Source organism: Festucalex cinctus, chromosome 4, assembly GCF_051991245.1.
Source record: "Festucalex cinctus isolate MCC-2025b chromosome 4, RoL_Fcin_1.0, whole genome shotgun sequence".
Lineage (NCBI taxonomy): Eukaryota > Metazoa > Chordata > Actinopteri > Syngnathiformes > Syngnathidae > Festucalex > Festucalex cinctus.
The window spans coordinates 5050707-5068581 of NC_135414.1; the positions used below are offsets into that span (position 1 = coordinate 5050707).

Below are 17875 nucleotides of genomic sequence, written 5' to 3' on the forward strand. Positions count from 1 at the left end.
TCCTATAGACACCTACCAGGCCAGTTCAAATACATTTTAACTTGTATAGCTGCCAATGGCAGTGAATGAGATATGTTTATCAGCATTTTTTTGAAGAAGTGTTTGGGTTTAATTAATTTTGAATTTTTCACTATATATGTGGGTTTTCAGTACTATTCGTGGACCAGGCCAGCCCCTAACCCCCTCGAATGGTTTTTGTTTGATCTTTGTCATGTTTACTTGTGTTTGTTATGATCCGTGTTTCGTGCTGTTGTCCTTGTGTGTCTCCCTTTATCTCATCAAGCTTTATTACGTCCACCTGTGCTTGTCATCCCACACCCCAGGCTACAGGCGAGCTAGGCGGTCGCCTAGGGCGCCATCTTGTGGAGGGGGCGCCAAATTGCAGAAAGGAAAAAAAAATAAAATTTAAAAAACACAAACACAAAAAGCCCTCCCCCCCTCTCGTGTTTTCTAGCATAAAATATTATATAGCAAATATATTTTATTGAGTTCCTTTTTTTTTTTTATTACTTCTATTTCAAATAAATGACTGTGAGTTCACGACCTGCTGTCCTGGCGCCCTTAACCTGACCCGCAGCTGCCGCTTACAATAAATGAAAGGTAGGGGGAGGGGTCGTATATCATCTCAGAGTGTAGTGGCAGCACTTTAGAAAGATAGATAGATGGTTGGCACACTTGTGTTGTTTATACATTGACATCGACAACAATGAAAAGGTCCAAGCCTTCAAGTGCTGCATTAAGAAAGCGGCGAAAGGAGGAGGAGGAAAAACGGGCCCAGGGTAGAGGTATGTATGTCAGTCAATCATCATTGTTTATAAAATAAACACGAAAATAGCGTTAGCTTCTTAGCTTGCTTGTAACTTGTTTACTGCACCATTACATCCATGCTAGTAGCTACTTTGCACACAAGAGTGGGGCAACACTTGCTGAGTTTAAACTAAAACAGCCAGTAAGTCCAGATACCTGCAAATGGATTTGCACAAGTCATTGTTTCACATAACCACATTAATTTATTGAAAATAAGAATTATGTGCTGGTTTAATGTAAACATCGATATAGTAAATGCATTTTTTTTTAAACTAGATGCGCTGAGAAAATATTTGCACAACAAGCACCTGCAGAAGCTGTGGTAAACAATCCTTCAGTGTCATCTTCACCAAAGGCTACTGAATGTAAGTGCATGGATGGTGCATTTAATACAAACAGCCATAATTTCTGACATTGTATTCTATCATAATGCAAATGGATTTGTTTTCCCTGCTTTAACACCAAAATAATTTGAAGTGATGTATTTTGTTTAATGTACAGCTGAAGCAACAGCCAGTCAAGCACCAATCAGCAGTACTTTGAGTGACACAAAGCTCGATCTTCTAGATCCAGGTGACTATTTCAGTTATATCAGCTATTGCTGCATCATGTACAGTGCTCAGCATATATGAGTATACCACCTTTGAAAAATGTAAAGATTTTGTTCAATATCTCCCCGCGACCCTTGTGAGGAATAAGCGGTCAAGAAAATGGATGGATGGATGGATGTTCAATATCTCAATAAACATAAGAACAATTTCCAAAATATTGACAAAATGTTTTCTGTAGAATACACACTTGATTCACAACATGAAAGTAAGGTTGTAATAGGATGCATAGATTACAAAATCTTCAATTTAATCAAATTAACTAATGCAAAAAAAAAAAAAAAAAAAAAAAGCAACCCACAACAAAAACGACTACATCTAGTATTTTCTATGAGCTCCATGACTGTTATGGGTAGCAACATGTCTGCTAGGCCTGGAATTAACAAGCCTTTTTCTCGGGGTCTACTTATTTGTGCAATATGTACTCTAATAAAAAACAAAACAAAAAAAAAACTCTTAGCAGAGATGCAGTCATTTCTTACCTGGCCAAAATCCAATATGTCAAGCATGGAACTTTTAGTTTTTCTAGAGGAGAAAAAACTTAGAGAAATCTATCCCAACATGTGGGTAGCACTCAGAGTGGCCGCTACCATACCAGTGACTGTAGCATCAGCTGAGAGATGCTTTTCCAAGCTTAAACTAATGAAAAACTATTTAAGGTCTACCATGTCACAAGAACGGCTAACTAGACTGGTACTTATCAGCATCAATCAAGAAGTATCCAGGCAGCTATCCTTTGACGCACCAATTGATGCCTTTGCTGCAAGGAGGTCCCGGCGTGCACTATTTTAAGTATTTGCCGTTATGTTCCTAAGTTATTTAGTGAAGTTTTTTTTGCACACTATTCACATGATCTGTGAATCACCTTATTGCCAAAGTTTTACGATATATCAAAGTTTGTATATTGATACATTTACTATTTTTTGTATCTTACACAATTATTAATGTACATAGTGAAAACATTTTGAGGTTTTAAATACTGTCATTTTGCAAAAATTGCAATAAAAAGTTGCATTGCATTGTACTTCTGTTATTTTTCTTATTTTTATTTGTTTGTGGAATTTGGTATTTATTTGTGTGGTGTGCTATTAACTCTTTGACCGCCATAAACGTTTAATGACGTTCAGTATAAACCTAGAATTGGCCGCCATAGACGTTAATTGACGTCTACTATGTTTTTTTATGGAAACGGGTGGAGGAAATCCTTGGGCAGCTGTGCTCCAAGTATCAAGCCGATCGGGTTACTATAATGAGTATTCCTGGCCACTAGATGGCTGTGATGAGTCTTTTGGACAAGATCGGGTAGGAGACAACAGTAGAAGAAGAGAGGCGGAGCTAGAGTGTTGAGGGGGAGAGAAAGGCTAACTTGGCTAAGGGAGTCAAAAAGGCTACAGATGGCAATCAGCTCACGCTTGATCCTTATTTTCAAAGCTCAAAAGCATCGACCAGTGCTCAAGAGCACAGTGATGACGGAGTTAAGTCATAGTTGAAGCGGTGACGCGGCCGTTTCGACCACGTCCGAAGGCCCCACCGGCTAGCGATGCTAATAACGTCCTAAGGCCGCACCGGCTAGCGATGCTAACACCGGAGAAAAGTGGTGCACAACTGAGCACGTCTGCACAGATGACGTTTCATCGGACGATGACGAGTACTATGGGTCCGATGCAAGACAGTCTTGGACAGTCTTCCAAAGAACGTGAAGGTAAGCGCTAACATGCTAAGAGATTGCTAGTAAGATTACTTTACTAACTTTTCGGCGATCTGCTAGCAGCGTGTGTAAATGTGCTGATATACACTAGAACATCTATTACCTATACAAACGTGAATGTATGTTTTATAGATCGTGCTCACAGCAACGTCCGACCGCTGGTTCTACGACAAAGAAAGGTAAAAAAAAAAAAAAACGTTTTCAATACACCGCAACAAGCTCCCCCTCATAGGGCCCAAAGTGACCCTTCTCACAGTGAGCAGAACAAAGGTAAAAAGAAGAAAAAAAAAGATTCTCCACAGCTCTAATAAAATATTTGATGGTAAACTTCTTCTATAATTTACAGAATGTGCATCAACCAATACATCGAAAAAAAAAAAGGTAAACATGCACACACACACACATTGCATCACAGTGCTCTAAAATAATATATGATATTGAAATGTATATTTGCAGATCCCAAAGATTCTGGCTGGCTTGAAGTTGATGAATTCGGCTGGCAGCAAACCATCTTCCCCTTTGCTGCAAAACCAGGACCAAGGGATGCTGCAGCAGAGCTGAATTCCCACCTGCCAGCTGACATCCTGGAGCTCTTCATCACGGATGAACTTCTCCAGCACATCGTTCATCATACCAACCTCTACGCAAATCAGTCCATGCAGAAGCAGACTGACAAAAACTGTTGCGCACGTGTAAATAGTTTGCAAAGAGTTTTCCAAATTGTTTGTTCGGATTGCTACTGTTGCATGTAAATACACTGTTATTTTGCAATCAAAAAACATTTTTTATTGTTGGGGTAGTGTTTTATAGAAGTTTAGGTGTTTGTAGAATCACTCATGCAAAAAAAAAAGAGTGCCAAATTCACTAGAGTGCATGAAATAACATCGTTTCACAAAAAGCTTGATTTCTCCGTATTTTGGAAGAAAATAGAGGATTTGGGTGAAACGAAGGTGTTTTCTATTGTTGATTACTGAAGATCCGAATAAGGTAGAAACAAACTTTTTTTTTTAGATGAAAGATGAGACTTCAATCTTTCATTTGGTAGTATCCGCGTTTCCATAGTCCTAACACAACATTTTCTGTGGAGCTTGAAAGATCGGTAAAATTCTGTAAATCAGCTGGCAGTATAGGGGTTACCTTTTCCGAAAATTGCTGGCAGTCAAAGAGTTAAATGTAATATATCTATAATTTTTTTGTGTGTGTGTTTTTTTTTTTATGGGATTGGGGGGGCTACCATGTACATTTTCGCCTAGGGTACCAAATAATGTAGGGCCGGCCCTGCCACACCCTTGTGTAACATTTACATGTAGGCTGGTTGCAACTGTAACGTTTTCTATTTTCTCAAGTACCAGAGCTGAACTACAGTCATGCAGATATGATTTATTATTATTATTATTATTATTATTTTTTTTTTAAGTAACCGGCAAACCTCCTCCGTTATTTTGCCATGAATGGTCAATCAGAAGAGCGAACTTTGCCGACATAACTGGCTGCAGCTCACATGTTTTTGTGAAGGAAATGTAGAACTGCTAGCTGTCTCCCTACCTGTCGTGTCGCCTTTGCTTGGAATTGTATCGCGTTGTGCTGTGATGTTTCCTTAAAGGAAGGCACCTTTAATTTTACATGTATGGCTTGATTGGCAGTAAATAGTTAGTTTAGCTACGAAACATGCATAAGAGCTGAAGAATACACCCCAATATTGATTTATTTAACTTTTTTCAACATAGAAGTACTTCCGTGTTGGAACGCCCTCAAGTGGTGACGTAACAAGTGTGTATACTCGCTTGGCGAACAGTAGTTCACGCAGACAGAACGACGAGGAAGACACAAACGTCACTTATGCCTTACTGTATTGCAAAATTTTGCAAGGTGTCGTCAAGGAAAAACCCGCGAGGAGCACACTGGTATGTTATCCCCCCCCAAAAAAAGACTATTTGCGTAGAAAATAGCTTGCTAAGTGCTGTCGACCTCCCGGCAAGGACAAGCAGGCGCGGACGTTATGTTTTATTAGCTCGTAAGTTGTTTATACTTCACAAATTGACCATGTTCATAATCTTATTTTAACAAAAAATTTATTGAATGTGGATTAGTGTCATTATTATCGGCATGTGCGACGTACTACATTTGTGTTCTGTCCCGCTGTTCTTCCTGTGGTGCATTCCAGTTTCATTTGCATTTCTATTAATTTCGTTCGGATCCAAACCATTGATAACCAGCCTAGGTAACGGCGTCTCGCATTTCCTTGCTTCATTTTGTCTATAAATAAACACGGTTAATACACAACCTTCTTGCAAGCTTTCGTTTACATCATTGGGACGCTACGCAAAAAAAGAAAAAAAAAAACAGCTAGGGGAGGTTGGGCGCTGTAACGACGATACATATAATTTTACTATTTTTTTCTTTTTTCTCAAATAGTTCGTCAGTTCCACACGTTTTGCATTGCTCGTGCTGTGTGTCACTTTACCTGTTGGATATTGGCTCCTCCAAGACTTTTCTTCTTCACATCTTTCATTGCAACCAAAGCTATCCTGAGAATGTCTATTTAGTATTGCCATGTTGAATGTCTGATGTTCCAGGATGCAGTTGAGATTGTCCGCAAGGAACCGATCCTCGATTTCTTTTATTTCCAGACAGCACACATTCATTAGCGGATTGTCCATTCCTGCAGCTCCCGCACGAGCACCACTCACCCACCGCCTGATTCACTCGTTCGTTAAAGTTTATTTTGTGCCCTAAAAGACCATCTGGCGCCACAACTTTCACATCCAAGGCAGACTTTCCTTCGGTAGGGTTATTTTGTCGTGTTGGCTCGAAGCGATAAGGTTTAATCCTTCCGGGTTTGACGCTAGATGCACGGCTGCGTTGCATAGCGCTTCCATCGTGTAGCGTTTACACACTAGTGACGTAAACATCCGGGTTATTTAGTCACGTGTAACAAACATGCCGGCGTTCGATTCATTTTAACATCGGTTTAAAAGTTATTAAATGTACATAAAAAAATAATCACGTCACCAAATTAATTATTGAAAAAGTAGCAACTTTTTGCTGCTAAAAATGGATCAATAAGTAAAGTGTCCCTTTAAATTGGATGTGGACGTTTTAACCAGCGCCAAGTTTCCAACACACTGAGAGGGTTTTGTAATCTTTACTGGACACAAATGCGAAGTAATGGCTGTATTTCCAATGAGCAAATGCGGTTTGTGGAGGTTTGTGTCCAGCTGCTTCTTCCATTGCTTACGTCGTGACAAGGTAGGAATTGTCTATTGTTTTGGCCAGACTGCTAGCCTGCGGCTCACACTTCTCGGTACACGTAACCTGGGGTTGCGTCTTTCGTTGAGAAAACGTGACATGCCATGTGACGTCACTCCCAAACGCAAGAGAAACATTTCCTCGAAATTATCTTCGAAATGGACAACAAAATTTTGCATACTACATACATTATGAGGTAATAAAAAAATAGCAACGTACATCCACTTAGGAAAGTAACTTTAGTCAGATTACTGTTTTGGAAAAATGAACACGTTAGATTGCTCGTTATTGATAGAAAGTAATCAGATTACAATAACGCTTTACTTAGTAACATTAGTGACAACACTGTTCCCTGCACATGGGTCCACCTTCTCTGAAACCCACTGAACCTGACACTCGGTTATCGTGATTGGTCCAAAAAAATTAGAATTGTACAATTTTAATTTTAATAGTTATTTATTTAGTTATTGGAAATAAAGCGCCATATCTTGTCCTGCCCGTTTGTCTTCCTCTCGCGTTTCTCCGCCTTTGGTCCCATCACACCCCCATCGTTGCAATGATATATTACATTTAGGTAGTAACGAGTTAATATTACGAGTTCCATCCAGTAATATATTACATTTAGGTAATAACGAGCTAATATAACGAGTTACTCAATATATTTTTGTAATATTATTACAGTTACCCTCGTAACGCGTTACAACATCGAGACCAGACCAGAAGGGGGAAAAAAAAAAAAAAACATCACCATAAATTTAAACCCAATCTATTACAATACCTACATTTTACAACACAAGCTGTTAATTAAAGCAACTATCGGGTAGCACTTGCAAGTTGCAATTTCTTTTAAGAGTCATTGGTTTATTTAGACACGATACTCATCTCCGTACGCGGCTAAGAAGTCATCGTTTGTGAGACCATTCACTGTCATGGTTTCTTGAAATAAAATGTCCAACATTCAAAATACAAGCAGAAAAAAACAAAGTAAAACAAAAATGGAGTTTAGAACTATGAAGTAGCCTAATGCTGCGTTCTCACCAAAAGCGAGGGACGGCGATTCGGCGGCGTGTTTGCATTGTAGTCAATGGAGTTCGCGCGCAACAGAACGAAAGTGCGTGGGGCGGCGCGGAGGGCGCGTTGGTACGCGGTGCGCAACAGCGAAAATCCGCACATTCGTGACAAAAATCCTCACATTTGCATATTCGTCAAAGTAAAAAAAAAAAGTAACTTTTTTCACGCTTCGCCTCGCGGTAGCCAATCGGCTTCGAGTACGGGCCACGTCACACACAGCGTCCTCTCTATTGTCACCCCGAGCGCAACAACATGGCCAGCCGTGACAGAATGATGATCTAGAAAGTGCTGCTAAGTCTGTTTACTTGCTTTTGAACTGTACCAAGTTAGCAGCAGTGCTTATTATAAACGCCAAAGCTATTTTTAGCACAAATGCCGGCCACCAGATTGCCACTAAAAAAAGCGAAAATGCTATCACATATCTCAAAAGAGGAGAAAATAGTGCCACGGCAGTTTAGTCCCAGGAAAGAAGTGGAAGTAGTTGGTAGCACTCACTTTTTGTTGACTCGCTAAAGTGCTCCACTTCCTTGTTCACCAAGGGACACGCCTCCTCCGCTCCGGTGTGCACGAAAGCGCGAATGAGCAGCAACTGTTCCAAAAACACTCTACGCGGTGAAACGCTCGCGAATGAAGCGTTCCAGTTCGCCTTTTCGGATTTGGTGAGAACGTAGCATAAGAGTCATTGTGTAGATAAGATTTGAATGAATGTGCCATCACTTGCAGAATGAAAAAAAAATGATAATCATGATCATTCTGATTAGCTGTTAGCGAGCAAAATGCAAATCTGTCTCTGAGCCAAGAGAAGAGCATCAGTGGCCGATGACGTCACGGTAAAGAAACTCCGTTGGACAAACTACCGCACGCCACATTAAATAATTAGGCTATGTTCACACTGAAGGGCGTGCTGCCCAATTCTAACTCTTTTTGTTTTTTTAAGCTTTTTTTTTTTTATGTATTCGTTCACATTAAGCACGAAACACAACACCCAGTGACGTTCACCCAAAACACGTACTCACATGAAACCGGTTTGCGGAAGTAGATGTGGTCCCGCGTGGATATTATGTAAATCCGTGCCTTATCAATCTCATATTGCCAGAGTTGGGAGGCAGGAGGAAGTAGAAATGTTTTGGGGAAATGAGGCGAGTATGGAGAGTTGGAGGATCCCCTTAAACTGACGTCACGTCATTGCCGTGCATCATAAATGAAGCGCCTCCAGGGCTGAATTTACATTGCCACAAATGTCAACTTAATAGTAAGTAAACTTTATTTGTACAGCGCTTTTCACAGATACAAAGTTAAAAACCGCACACACATTCAAACACCTGTGGTCGGCTGCTGCTACACAGCTGTCAGGTTCACTGGAAGCAAATCGGGGTAGTGTCTTGCTCAAGGACACTTCGACATGGTCCCCAAGGGTGAGGATTACTAACCCTAACCCTAACCCTTTAGAACGGTATAAGCAATGAATATTTAAAGCATGTTACCAGGCTCCGATTAAATCCCTGGTAAAGTGCTTAGAATGTGTGCCTTCCAGCTCACCTTCATCTTTACCAGGATTTTCAATAAATGTTTATGCACTTTAATTTGTCTCACTTTACAATGTTTATAGTTAAAAGGCTAAGAGGCAGTGAGGCACAATGCAGAACTCTGTACATTGTACATGTTTTGGTATTAAATAAATGCATAATTGGACATTTTCCTTTTTATGGGCATTTGTTTGGCTTTTTCCAGTCACATATCGTGATATATTGCAAAAATTTTTATATATCAAAAATCGTAGATATTGTGTGTGTACACACACACACACATATATATATATATATATATATATATATATATATATATATATATATATATATATATATATATATATATATATATATATATATATTGTCCAACCCGCTTATGTGTGCCAGCTCTCTATTTAAAGGGTTGTGGATTCTCATTTCCCTCTTCCACTGTAACCGTGGCCTTATGAAGTGACAGAAGCCAATTAAGTCAGTGTTGCGAGTGATTCGCCTAGGTTAACTTGTCAACTACCTCCTTATTTATTGCCAGCCCAATCTTACTTCATTCCAAACATGTCAAGGATTCATTTCTAACACATCAATACGTCATCTTTCACACTGTAACATGGTCCTATCACTTCCTTAAATCGATACACACATGAAATACAGCGTGTGACTATCTTTCATGGGATTTGAATGTCCCTACACAACAATGAAATTAAGAAGCTGTTTCAAAGTAAATTTTCTTTGCTAAAATAAAACATATGATAGCAAATGCGCAAGTGACTTCTACTGAACGTGAACTTTTCTGGTCGTGAGGCCACGTGAATGCACATCTCGAGACTTTAGAGATCTCATTTGTATTTACATTGCCGTCAGCACTGAATTTTTCCAAAAAAAAAAAAGAAAAGCTGAAGAGGTTAAGTGATACTATCCCTCTCATTGTTGGTTCACTGTCAGGTATCTCAACTTTTTCAGCAAAAGGGTGAAGGAAAACAACAAGGGGCTCATGATTTGGGCTGGGTTTTGGTTTGTTTTTTGCTTTTGTCTGTGTTCTAGTTTTGAGTTTGTCATCATGTTCCTTTACGGATCTGTTATGTTCTACTTTCCTTGTGTCTCCCCTAGGATTGTCAAGCCTCGTCTTGTCCACCTGTGTTTGCCTGCCCTTCCTCATGTGTCAACCAATCAGCACCCTCTGCCACTTGTGTCCAGGTGTCCCTTGTTGTGTAATTAGCTTGTGTATTTAGTCACCTGTTTTCCACTCAGTTCCTTTCAGTTCGTTATTTTCACCCCATCATGCTGCTGTTTGCTGTGTTTCCCCAAATGCCTTTTTTTGCTTACCTTTTGGTTTTTGCTTTGGTTTGATTAAATTCCCTTCACCTCTGCCTCCACCCCGTTTCCCTGCACCTGTGTCCGCCACTACACCTTAATTCGTAACTGTCTTACCCACCCTGTGAAATTAATCCAGAATTTTACCAATTGGATTTGAATCTGACATAATCACCTCTCGTAAAAAGATATGCCACCAAAAATCAAAATATCTTGCTGCAGCAACAGGATTGTGACGCAGCAGTTCACATTTGTCCGCCCATTCAAAGGCTTCTACAGTCTGTGTTCTATCTTCGGTTTTCAAAATACTGTAGAGAAGGGTTTGCCATCTCAGATCAGCCGAAGAAAATGAATAAAACCAGGTAGGGACACCAAGCCGATGGACACAGGCTATTAGGTCTCGTTGTACTCACTGCCAAAAAGCAGGGGTACCTCTTACCCGGGATTTACACCGGATGCGGTTGCGGTGCGGTTGCGGTACGGTCCGGCGACGCAAGCAATTAGATTCCATTCATTCGCATGGTGCAGTTTACACCGCTTGCGGGTGCATTGCGTGTCGACTGCGTCTCAGCTGCGGCGTGCCGCAAGCCTTCCGCAAGGATAGACCTATTTTCTATTTTTGCCGGACGCCGCAGCGGTAGGCCTCCGGCAAATGGCAAGCTAGCACAAAACACATCGAGCGGGACAGGAAGACCGAGACAGTTTCAAAATAAATTTCCGGTTACCTTTCAGAATAAAACACTCGCCAGCTCCTATTTCGCAAGTTTTTCAGCAAAACGTGACGTGGGCGTCGCCGGCCATGTGCTCATTCACGGTTTAGACACCAGCGAACATGGACGAGGAGAGGTTTATATTGGAGGTGGAAAACCACAAAATAATATATGACACGGCACATCCTTTTTATAAGGACTGTAATGTATTGTGAGTTTGATGTTCGCGATTGCTTGTTGTGCCCGTCTCGCTTGCCGTACTGAGCGGCAGCCGGACGCGGAAGACAGAAATAAAGAGTGGACCCGCACTGACCCGACTCTCGTTATTAATATACTTTACAAGGACAACCAAAAAAAGGATGCTGCATGGAATCTCATAGCAGAAGAAGAAGAAAATGTTAAATCAAAAGAAGTCCACCTCTCGTTGTGAAATGCCACATGATCGCGCGCGCGCGGTCCCGCGAGGCACGTTGGGAAGTGGGCGGCGACGGAGCTGCCGGACCGCAGCTGTGCGGAGCCGGTGTGGATTGACAAAAAAATTGACCCGTCCGGAGCACGCAGTCAAGACGCACCGCACCGCAACCGCACCGCAACCGCATCCAGTGAAAACCCGGGGTTATGCTTGCCTGACGTATGTATGAAGGCAAGACAATCGTGACAGTGACAAACCTAAATGAAAACCAATCAAACACAACTTTATTTGCTTTCTTTGTGTGTTTTTCCTAATCAATTGCAAAGTCTCCCAACCTCCTGCCCTCATTTTGTTATAAGGTCCAGCACAACCTTCCAAATGTACAATTGCTTTCCTATGTGAGCTTTCCTGTTTCCCAGTATGCTAATTTCTTGTGTTCATCAGAGGGACACTAGGATAAAAGTGCTGTGCTTGAAGAACAATGTAGTTTTTATGTTGTTGCTGTCGTAACATGATTTCTCTTATTTGCACGGGGAAATAGAAACCTAAAACATATACAAAAGGAAAATAAATGGTAAGAGCAGAAAATAAAATAATGAAAATAATTATTGTTCATATTGCCCAAGCACTTTACTGTACTTTAATTTATTTAATTCAATCTCCGGTGTAATAACCTTATTTATTGAATTTTTATTTTTTATTGTATTTTTATTATTATTATTATTATTATTATTGGGCGGCACGGTGGATGACTGGTTAGCACGTCGCCTCTCAGTTCTGAGGACTCCGGTTCGAGTCCAGGCTTCGGCCATTCCTGGGTGGAGTTTGCATGTTCTCCCCGTGCCTGCGTGGGTCTTCTCCGGGTACTCCGGTCTCCTCCCACATTCCAAAGACGTGCATGGCAGGTTAATTGGGCGCTCCGAATTGTCCCTTGGTGTGCTTGTGAGTGTGGATGGTTGTTCGTCTCTGTGTCCCCTGCGATTGGCTGGCAACCAGTCCAGGGTGTCTTCTGCCTACTGCCCAGAGCCAGCTGAGATAGGCGCCAGCGCCCCCCGCGACCCTTGTGAGGAATAAGCGGTCAAGAAAATGGATGGATGGATGAATTATTATTATTATTATTATTATTATTAATTCAATCTCTGGTGTAATAAAGCATGGTGGAAATGAGGTAAACCTGTGTTGTTTTTGTATACGCGCACTTCCGTCTTTTTCAGTTGATTGGCTACATTCCGTTTGACGTCATAGTTAGCGGCGCAGGCGCACCTCGGTGTGCCCGCCGACGTTACGATTTTTGTCATAAATATTGAACATGTTCACTATTTAAGATTATCGACCCCGACTAGTTTTGGACCCAATTATTGAGACAAATCCACTCTTAACACATCTCACATATAAAGATAATCTTATAAGATAATCTTATAAAGACAAACGATTGTCGGGCGTTTGACGTCCTTGGTCGGGAAGGGGCAATATCGGGACAAAAACAGCCCGATTCTCTTTATGTGCGAACCAGGCTTTAGGTAGGTGAAAAATGTTGACCAAGGTTCTGCATTGTTTTTATTTGATGATCTCATTGTAAGACCAGTAAGTCACATCCATCCATCCATTTTCTTATGCGATTTAATGTTTATACTAAACTAGATGTCATGCAGTTCAGAATATCAACAGAATTCTCTGTAAAATGACACCTTTACAACTATTTTGTCTCTCAGAAACTCTTAAGGTAAGACAAAAGAATGTAGGCCATGAAAATTCAGCGTAAAAAAAACAAAACAAAAAAAACAACCTGTATTCGCACTTCAAAATGTTTGCTATGTTCTTGTTTACTGCAAAACTGATGTTTATGTACAGCACTTTGTATACAGCAACACCTGTTCTTAAAGCGCCTTATAAATAAAGTTGAGTTGAATTTCTTCCCTTGTTGAGTTTTGATTTTTAGTCTTAACTTCTTTTTTTTTAATTGACTGTTTTTAAATTATTGTGTGCTTTTATTGCTTTTATTGTTGCCTGTACATGTACTGTACACTTTACTGTGCACATTGAAAATGGATGAGGAATTGTTGATCTTTAACGTTAAATTGTGCGAGTGTAAGTAATGTGGAATCAGACAATATATACCCCGGAAGGCGTGTATTTTCTCAGCAAATTGAAATTTGAATGGTGAAATCTGAAGTATTATGTGGGAGTTGTTTGACAAAAAAAAAGAAAAGATTGAGCCAAGTAAGGTTTGAACCCCCGCATTGGCTGGACTGGGAAATGCAAGGCAGATGTTTTACCAGTTAGCTAAGCAACATATTCACATTAATGGCTAATGGCATATTTGTATTTAAAAGTGTCATCTGCTACTGAAAGGTTTTGCTGAATGGAGACACATGCTTTTAATCATTTCAGAAAAAAATATGAATACAAATTGAAAAAAGTTCATGTCAAATGGCATTTAATGAAATGGATGTTAACTTGTATGACTAGCCTGAATTTGGAGGAGTAAAAAAGTGCTCCAAGCTGGGTTTGAACCCACAAATTGGTAGACCTGGGTAATGGAAGGTGGATGCTTTACCAGTAAGCTAAACAACTTGACCCCCAACATGGCTAATGGCATATTTGTATTTGTGTCAGCTGATGCTGAAACCTGGAGATGTGTTGAATCATTTCAATGAAATTAGATATACTCAGTTGGGATACATGTAGCTCGCTTAGCATAATGGCCCTGGATATATTTGCAATGTGCAATCAGAGGTCAGATTCAAACGTGTGACCTCCTGGTTACTGAACAACAACCCTGAACAGCACCGTCAAGTGGTGAAACCTGGAACTATCCTTAGTGACAATTCATACAAGTAACCGCATTTTTACACATTTATACCATGATAATTCTTGACAGATAACTGAACTACGAATGATTCATGTTATATCTTTGTGTGTATGAACGTCCTATTTCATTTGTACTCCATAAGGAATGGAAGGTAATCAATATCTTTCAGTTCAGTCAGATTAGGCTCAAGTAGAAATTACCTCACAAGTTGGTTTATGATGCATTAATTACGATGTGTTAAACGGGTTGTGTGGGGAAACTGATTTGCCAGACTGACCAAATTTAATGCCAAATTATTAATCCCTTTAACAATTTTTTTTAAGTGCGTGAGCGAACAGAAAGGGTGTGCCACCCCTTACTGAAGCCCCGCCCATAGACTTTAAAAAGACGAGGGGACCCCCTCGCTCTCTCTCTCTTCCAACTTCGCTCCTCCAACATTCCGATCGCTCTCTACCTGCAAGTTTCCCAGCCTGCTCGAAGAACTCTTTGTTCCAAGAAACTTGCCAAACACGTGGCCTTTTTTTTTCTGGCAGCAACCGTTGCCGAGAGCAGACACTCGCTCCACACCACGCCAAAGCAGGTGCAAACTACAACGCTGACCCCAAAGACTCTTTTACTTTTTTTCCTTGTTTTTTTTTTACCATCGGTGATTGCCCGCCAGCGGCGAGCTCAGCGGCCCCGGGGTACACTTGCTACGTACCGCCGGACTCAAGGTTGTTGCACCTAAGCCGCCCAGCACCTCACCTGCTATTCGGTGGCGCCCCGCCGCGGTGCCAGCTCACCTCCAACGGCTGGCCTTCCCCGTACGCAGGCGCGTAGCGGACCGAGCTCCAACACCTGGAGTCGGACAGCTGTCCGGCAGAACCAACCTCGCCGGAGAATCAACCTCGCCGAGTCGCCGACCAATCAAGGGACGAGCCGCGCAACTACGTCAGCCCCCGAGCGGCTCCCTTGCTCACCTGTGGAATAACCCCTTTTTTTTTTTTTTCTTGCCTTTTTTCAACGAACATTGACTATTTTCCCCCCTTTTAAAAAGACCGCCGTCTCTGTTCGCTTTGACGCAACACCTATTCTCGTAAGTCTGCGTTTGATTTCCAATTCAACATACCACTGTGCGCAACTTACGTTTGAAACATATCACAGATCTGGCAGGTCAAATTTCTCTTTTCCCTGTTTCCTTATTCATTCGCATTCCTTCCTTATTTTCATTAGCTTTATTTGATTTCTTTTCTTCTGACGGTAGAATAGTTAGATAGGCAGTGTTTTGATACTGTAGTGTAGCAATCGTGAATAAATGCATGTTTTATTAACTCTATTCCGCCTAAGTCATCTGTGTTTCCGAGTGGATTATTATTCTTTTGTTAGTACAACGAACCACTGAATATCGAGTGTGGCGACTTTAGATTATAAATGACTGATGAAAGAAGGATTTTGGTCGTTGTTTGCTCCTGTTAACCCAAAGCAAAACCAACGTGGTGCCCCTAGAGGTTATCGAGGTAAATATAATTTACCTCTGTAACGTCCAGATTATTAATTCGTCCAAAAGACGACCCAATTATCGCTACATAATGGTGCCGGCCGTGTGAGGCTATATAACATAAGAAGATCCACTCGAAAATACAAGACTTTGGACTTGAAAAGTAAAACACATTTCACGTAGTGTACCTAATCATTTGGCTCTGTGTAAAAAGGAAAACATTTCTGCTTACATAGACTGCACTGACTTTACCCTTCAGCGTTGAATCGAGCGTCTGTTAACCGCCATCTTGCGTGTGTTACCACCGGAGTGGCTTGCTATAAGTAAACGAGAATAACGGGATTGATTGATGGAAGAAAAGAAAGAGCCGGTCACCGTTTGAGAAAATAGTGGCTTGTATTTGAAAACGTACGTGATAGAACTCGAGTTGTGCAACTTTTAAATTTCAGCTGGCTGAATTTGAAGTTGTTTGTCTTTGTGTTGTTGTGTTTCCGGAAATTGTGGGAAGTCAGGTGACAGCCGATGTGCATCGCTTTGACCAGACTCGAGTTACGTGCTTCGGAGTAGCTAACCGCGAGCAACGTAAACGACGTCCGAGTCATTTTCCCCGTGTCCTCCTACACCCAGTTTGTGGGAGAAGTTTGAGTCGTGATTGAGCTTTCTGTAGCCGCCGACTCAAAGTTTCAACTCGTGGCGAGCGGATTAACAGGGCGCTAAGACGTTAGCTGCAGACCTGTACCGTGTACGCATTTCCACAAGGTGGCGCCATAGTCCTTGTGAAGAGCTGTGTGGCTCGTGGAGGCGTGGTTGAGTACCTCCCCCTCCCTTCTGGTTGGCGAGTTTGAGCCACGCCTGCAGAAAGGGAGTGAGTCTTGCAGGCTGTCAGCTGTCAGTCAGTGTTTGAGGTGATAATATCACACGTTGAGCTTGCTCCACTGCCAATAGACAACTGACCCCCCCACTGCTGCTTTTAACGCCGGTGGTCCTTGCTCAGCGATAATTCTGATTCAATGTTACTACACATTGCTTTTTGAATTGTTTTCCGTGTCGAGCGTTGTACTGAGTGATTGTAGTCACCGTTAGTACGCAAGGATAATCAAAAATTATCCACGTCCGATTAAACGTATTTGTAGGCTCAATTGACTGCTTGCGTTGAATGATTATAGTAATAGCCGACCGCATTCTAGCCTTTTTCGCTGCCTAGCGTAAGAGCAATTACGGTTGCATCAACAAAACATACTGCTAGGTCAAATTAATACAAAGGAACTATTTACACTGTTGTGTTTTTCTTTTTTTTCTTATTCCCTTTTATCCAGTTTCATACTAGGCTAACTAGCTGTATTCTTGACTTAACATTCCACTTAATTTCTGGTGTTGTGTTTGTTTAGTTGGTTTGTTAAACCTAGTATTATTATTATTTTCTTCTCTTTTATTTTTTTTTGTTCATTTTTATCCACATTTCTAATTTTGTTGTTTTTGTTTGTTCTTTTGTTTTTGTTTTTCGGTTGTGTCTAGTTAATAAGAAGGTGTGAGTTCGAATAAGCTATTAGAGAGGCAGCTCTAATATTTCTGTACAGTTTTGCAGTTTTTGTGTCCCAAACCCCGTCCACAAGACATTTGCATAAAACTGTACTGACACTGTAATCAGTCATTTGACTAAGACTATTAACCCCTTTTAAGTTTATTTTCCCCTTTTCTGCTTTGTTGTTTATTTAATTAAATTTTAATTTCAACCTTTAACTCGACTTCCAAAAATGTTTTGTTTTTTTTTATTTAGCTTTTCGGATTGACCGCTGTAACATTTCAGAGTTACTCTGTCCCTCATTTAAGCTATTCTTTGCTGAGTGAATCAAGTTGAAGTTAGTATTATTATTTTTATTTTATTTTTATTTTTTTTATTATTTTATTTTTGTTGCTGTTTGTTTTGTTTGTTTTGATAAATGGAATTGATTTTTCCACAACTATAGTGTAAGCTGTGGGTTGCATAGCCCACTACAAATCTTTTGCTTTTGTGGCAATTTCCCTTTTGATAATTTGAACCCAGTGTGTATTGTTGACGATAATACTTGATAGCGGTAGTTAGCTAACTGCGTACGCTAATTAACTATTAAACGCTAGTATAAGTTTGATCGTCTAAAAAGCTATTGATAATATGGCATCAAACCGAGAGACTCCCAGCCCCTG

At 40.8% G+C, this 17875-nt stretch overlaps 2 long non-coding RNA genes across 2 annotated transcripts; both read left to right on the forward strand.

Moving 5' to 3' along the window:
• Positions 1–336: 336 nt before the first annotated feature.
• On the forward strand, positions 337–1553 carry LOC144017040 (uncharacterized). Its single transcript, XR_013283068.1, has 3 exons — positions 337–785; positions 1084–1172; positions 1309–1553. It is a non-coding gene; the product is annotated as an uncharacterized LOC144017040 (long non-coding RNA).
• Positions 1554–2603: 1050 nt separating this feature from the next.
• LOC144017048 (uncharacterized) lies at positions 2604–5820 on the forward strand. Its single transcript, XR_013283074.1, has 4 exons — positions 2604–3117; positions 3256–3393; positions 3470–3504; positions 3580–5820. It is a non-coding gene; the product is annotated as an uncharacterized LOC144017048 (long non-coding RNA).
• Positions 5821–17875: the final 12055 nt, after the last annotated feature.